Here is a 6,126-nt window from a genome sequence, read left to right as displayed (position 1 = left end):
GTTAAAATAAGACAGAGAAAGACAAATACTATATATCACTTATATATATAAAAGTCAAACTCATAGAAACAGAATAATGGTTACCAGGGCTGGGGGGTGGAGGGTTGGGATGAGAGATGAGATGTTGGTCAAAGGGTACAAACTTTCAATTATATAGACAGAATAAGTTCTGGGCATCTAATATTCAGCATGGTGACTACAGTTAACAATACTGTATTATATGATTTAAAATTGCCAAAAGACATCTTTAATGTTCTCACCATACCCAAAAATTCTAATTATGTGAGGTTATGCAGGTATTAACCTTGTTGTTATCATAATATATGCATGTATCAAATCATCACAGTGTACAGCTTAAAATTACAAGTTACATGCCAATTATCTATCCTATATAATAAAAGCCTAATCAGCTAAGTGTCCGGTCATCTGTTCAACCAATCAAAGAGTAATATGCTAAGGCTGCTCAACCACTCCCTATGACGTGCACTGATCACCAGGGGGCAGACACTCCGACGGGTAGGTTAGCTTGCTGCTGGGGTTCAGCCTATTGGGACTGAGCAAGACAGGCTGGACACATCCTGGAGCCCTCCCACGGTTCCTCCGCAGCTGGCCAACCCGTGTCCCTGTCCCTCCCTGGCTCTGATTGTGCACCAGTGGGGGGTCCCTTGGCCTGGCCTGTGCCCTCTCGCAACCCAGGATCCCTTGGGGGATGTGGGAGAGCCAGTTTCAGCCTGACTCTCTTCAGTATTTGTCTGTGATCCCGCAGACCAGGCCAAGGGGACCCCACCAGTGCATGAATTCGTGCACCAGGCCTCTAAAATATATATATATATATATATATATATATATATATATATGATGCAAAATGTCCCCTTGGGAGTTAGACCAACTGGGAGTTTGACCGCTCACTATGACATGTACTGACCACCAGGGGGCAGCATGGAACGAAGGAAGGCCCCAGCCAGCAGCGCTAAGGACCCTACCTGTGCTCGAATATTGTGCACTGGGCCTCTAGTATCTCTATAAAGCTGGTAGAAGAAAAAAAAAAAGAAAGAAAAAGAAAAGAAACTGGCTCACAAATGACACGTCAAAGGTGGCTGAGCTTCCAGGGGCTTGAAGCCAGGTCTGTGGGGCTCCCACCTGGGTTGGGCTAATGCAGTGTTGTCCACTTGGCACTTTCACAGCTTCGACTCCTGGTACCTCTGGCACTATAACTTTCCTATCATGTCTTATTTAAATCTACTACCTTTTTACAAGAAATCCATCCACGGTAAATGGAAACTTTATGCTGCCACTTATATGGGAAACCACTATCATTTGTCATAAAGAGTCATCTTTCTGCCCAAAAGTGAGATGAAAAGGAAAAGATGTGAATGAAGTCTAGCTAGATATGGAGCCTGTTGAAAGCTAAGAAAGAAAGAGACGAGAGAGAGAGAGAGAGAGAGAGAGAGAGAGAGAGAGAGAGAGAGAGAGAGAGAGAGAGAGAGAGAGAGAGAGAGAAAAGAAAAGAACAGCGGCTAGCCAGCGTTTCAGGTCTTCGAGACTTTCTAGGAAGCCACGCTTAGGAATCCTAAAGAACTGAGAAGGGGAGGATTTCCCGGCCCCCGGGGTCAGCGCTGCTCACAGCCGCGCTGCGGACCCCCTGCCAAGGGCTCGGTCCACCAGGGCTGCCACCCACCCAGGTACAGCCAGGGGCGCCCTCGGCGGGGCCCCCGCGCGCGTAGGAGCCGCGGCGCTCCCGCCAGCTCGGCCGGGTCCCCGCGCAGGGGCGGCCTTCTCGACCCCGGCCCACTCACAGCGACGGCGGACGGCGCCGCGACAGCGAGAACGGGGAGGGAGACCTCCAGTGTGCCGGGTACCAGCCCGTCTCGACGGCTCTCAAGCCTTCCAACGGGCCTCCTAGAGCCACTTCCTGGCCTCTCTAGGAAGCCCGGAGGTCCTAGTCTCTCTATGGTGCGCAGGGTTCTCGCCCACCCTCACCTGTGTTGGGGCTGCAGGTTCAGTCCATGAATCTCCCCCAGGTGCCCAACTCCTCTACTTCAGCGTCGTGGGAGCCCTTACAGAGTCACATCTACGGCTATTCCCACCTCCAGTTTCTGCCTTTAGACTTCCAACTCCGTTTGTGTGTCCCGCGGCCCCTGGCTCAGCTCAGTCAGTATTGGATGGATGGGTGGAGGGTGGATGGATGGATGGATGGATGATGGATGAGGCTCCACGAGACTCCTAAATATTTTAGTCTCCATGTATCTTTTAAAGTTTATATTTATCTCTGAGTTTCCACACTTATGTGTGTTCATATGTCTTCCCTTGTTTCTGATTTTCACTACTTTTTTCCAGTTCCACTTCTGGTCACTGAGCAGGCATTGAGGCCAAGACTAACCTTTGTTGCTGAAGGAAACAAATAGTTTAAAAAGCCATGTAAAAAGGAAGGTTGGCATCCTCATTTAGGGGTCTTTCTGAGAGGACCATCTTTTGTCTCCTCATCAGGAGTCTGGTTCTATGGAAAGTTTTAGGCTCTGTGTGGCAATTTGCTTAAATATTTCGGGCACGTGTGTGCACTCTCCCCCAACCCCTCCCACGCGTGCGAGCAAGCGCGTGTGCGGGCACACACACACATGAATTGACCCATGGCTGGGAGGACTTCATTATGATGGCTCAAAGGATGGAGATTTTGACTTCATATGCTGCTCTTGCTGCATTCAGACTTAAAGAAGCTCATATTAGGTATGCCATTTACTGCTGTTTCCATTAAGAACACAAAGTTACAAGGACAATCGCAATATAAAAATTAATGAAGGCCAGGTGAAGAAAGATAAGTCTCTAGCATTGGCCTCTCTCATCTTGTTCATCTGTCTTGTCCTCAACTGTGATCCAGCCATAAATCTTATGGTTGTACCAAATAGTCTTCTTTTTTTTAAGTTTGTGAAGCCCAAATTTATTTCTATTTAAAAATGCTCACCGAAACCGGTTTGGCTCAGTGGATAGAGCGTCGGCCTGCGGACTGAGAGGTCCCAGGTTCGATTCCGGTCAGGGGCATGTACCTGGGTTGCGGGCACATCCCCAGTAGGAGATGTGCAGGAGGCGGCTGATCGATGTTTCTCTCTCATCGATGTTTCTAACTCTCTATCTCTCTCCCTTTCTCTCTGTAAAAAATCAATAAAATATATTTTAAAAAAATAAAAATGCTCAAGAGACTTAAAAAGACTCAAAGGTCCAAAGGTGAAAAGGTTTAATTTAAGATCATCCTGAGGTGGTGTCTGTCACTTTCTCCTTTTGTGAGGCATCAATTTGATCCTTGTTAATGAAACACCCAATAATTCTCGTTGGATCATGGAGATTTCCTGTGACGCCCAGTATCTGTCATAAAAGGCCATCAGGTTACGAACGATAAGAAACGTAATGCCAGAAATAATCACGAAATGTCTGCGGATTCTACTTGAATATCCTTTCTGCATTATTCTTCACAACCAGGCCCAGATGATCAATTTGAGTGGTGGAGATCATGATGAGTGTTACCTGCACAGATTGGTATTAAATGCAGCTCGTTCAGAATAGAAACCAGCAAACATCCTTCAAGATGAAACACTCCCAAATAGTCTTTAACGAACAGCTTAGCTGTGGCTTCCCACGATGCACAAAAATTAGAAGAGGGGAAGAGGAAGGTTAGTGAGGGGCTTGGGACACCAGTTACATGTTCTTGAGACCAGTAGTCAAAGAAGAAAAGACTCCTCTGACGATGAAGTATAGAAGACAAGCTTCCCTTGGCGATTTCAGAGCCTCTGAGGGATGCCCAGGTTTATTGTATGTTGGTAGCACATGAGAATAAGTGTGGCAAATGTAAATGTTAATATTCTTGTACCACCAAGGATTCTTTTAAAATCTAAACACTTATGTTTTCAAGGAAAATTAAAAACTTATAATTGCTTCCTTTGTTTCTGCTGCAATTTAGTGAAATTTAGTATAGCTGATTTTGTAAAAGTCTGAAAAAGAAGTCAAAGCTAGAAATGACCAGAGCAAGAAATTGAGAATGACGGCACAATGGAAACCCTGATGTGAAGATGATAGTACTTGTCAGCAAGTTCACAATCTTACAGCAACTCTTGAAATTCATTATGGTTCTTTGGGTTCTAAGTAGTAGAGAGTAGCTCTAGCTAGTTTAAGTCTTTTTTAAAAAGCAATTTTTAGAAACTCGGAAAGAGTTGAACAATTTATGAATTTACAGTAAGCAGTGCAAGCTTCTATAATGGATAAACCCTGAAATCTCAGTGGTTTAGTGTAATAAAGTTTATCACTCTAATCATAGTCCATTCTGTCTGCAGGGAAGGGAAGAGGGGGAGAGTGGTTCTCCTCACACAGGGACCCAGCCTTCTTTCATTTGTTATGCCATCATTTTCAACATGTGGCCTCCAAGGTTCCTGCAGAAAGGGAAGCAAGAGCTTGGCTTTCCCCAACATCCCCATTTAAACCAGGTCTCCAGAAACCCTTGAAATGCTCCACTCCCTTCACAACACTCAGCCCATCTGGAATTATCTTGTATAGTACTAGAGTGAAAGTTCTATGAGGGCAGGGACCTGCTTGACTGGCTAGAACATCCACTCCTGTTATAGTGTCTGACAGAGAATTTAGAAGAATTACTGAATGAATGAGTGATTAAATATCACATCTCTGTTCAAAATCAGATTTTCAGGACCTAATCTGGACCTTCTTTTGGTCCAGGCCAGGTCAAACATCACCTCCATTATAGTTAGCTATGGCAAGAGAGTACAAGAACAGCTATTAATAGGTCACCACTATAAACCGAGGCTGTTTCTGGAGAAGTGAAATCATTGTGAGCCTAGAAGACACGTAAAACCTTGCTACTCAAAAGTGTGAAGAAGCAACATCAACATCACCTGGGAGCTTATTAGAAATGCAGATCTCGGGTCCCACTCCAAACCTAACAAGAATCTGTAAAATTCTAGTGAAATGTGAAATTATCCAGGGAATTCCTATGTACCAGTATAGTAAAGGCTGAGTGATATTGCCCTAAAAGGTATTTAATACTACAACTGATGAGGTGGGTAAGAGATTCCTTATAGTTGTCATATGCTACACTGAAAAGCCAAGTGACTTTAAGTGACTTGGGATTAAAAGCCAAGGCTTCTAACTCCAAATCCCTCTGTCCTCCACAATCCTTCCATTATGTTGCTCTATCTTCTGGATAAATATGTTTTATTCCATTAGTGAAAAAAAATAAAAGGGAGAAATAAGTAGAAAAAATTAAAGTTATATTTAATTGGTGGTTAATGGTTTCAAGAATTGATTTGTTTTAGAAAGGGAAACTAGTATTTATCACTTATAGTGCATTTGATAAAATGTTTTCCCCATTATATATTAAAAAACTCTTTAAGTAACAAAATGGATGTTTATATTTCATTTATTCAGCAATTAAGCATCTTAATATTCTTTTATAATCATTTACAGCACTGATTCAGAATTATCAAGCATCATATTTGGGTCAATGGTTTTTCTTTTTCCTTTAAAAAATTTTGAGATATCTCATTATTATGACCCATGCCTTTCTCAGTACTGATTAAATTTAAGTGTTTAAATAGTGCTGGTTAAAACTAAATGTTATTTTGAGTATCTTGGCCTAAGACTTTCTGTTCAGAGCTCAATTATGAGAGATTTCTTAGAAGGACACAAAGAACCTGCTGAGATAGTAAAGCTTACCTCTGCCCCTTTTGTTCTTTACTGTTTTCAGAGATTGAAGAGTGTGGATACCAAGTATGTCAGTCAGGTCTCCTTGGGTTACAAATCATAGAAATACATCCAATATAGATAAGTTACAGATAGGAATGATGGCTCCTGTAACTGGAAGTCCAGAAGGTGGCTCTAGCTTCAGGGCCTCAAACATCATCAGAGCTCTCTCTTCATCTCTCATCTCCTCATGCTACCGTTTGGCTAGTAATCTTCCTGTGGCAAGATAGGATCATTGGCAGTCAAAGTCAACAACTTCCTAATACATGGGATCCTTGAGAAAGACTGAGTTTTTTTCTGTTACTTCCAGCAGAAGTTCCAGGGAAGACTCTGATTGGACAGTCAGGAGTCATGTGACCATCTCTTAACCAAACACTGTAGCTGGAA

This window comes from Myotis myotis, unplaced genomic scaffold, assembly GCF_014108235.1.
Source record: "Myotis myotis isolate mMyoMyo1 unplaced genomic scaffold, mMyoMyo1.p scaffold_m19_p_19, whole genome shotgun sequence".
Taxonomy (NCBI): Eukaryota; Metazoa; Chordata; class Mammalia; order Chiroptera; family Vespertilionidae; genus Myotis; species Myotis myotis.
The sequence above is the reverse complement of the archived record's forward strand: the minus strand, read 5'-3'. Positions refer to the sequence as shown.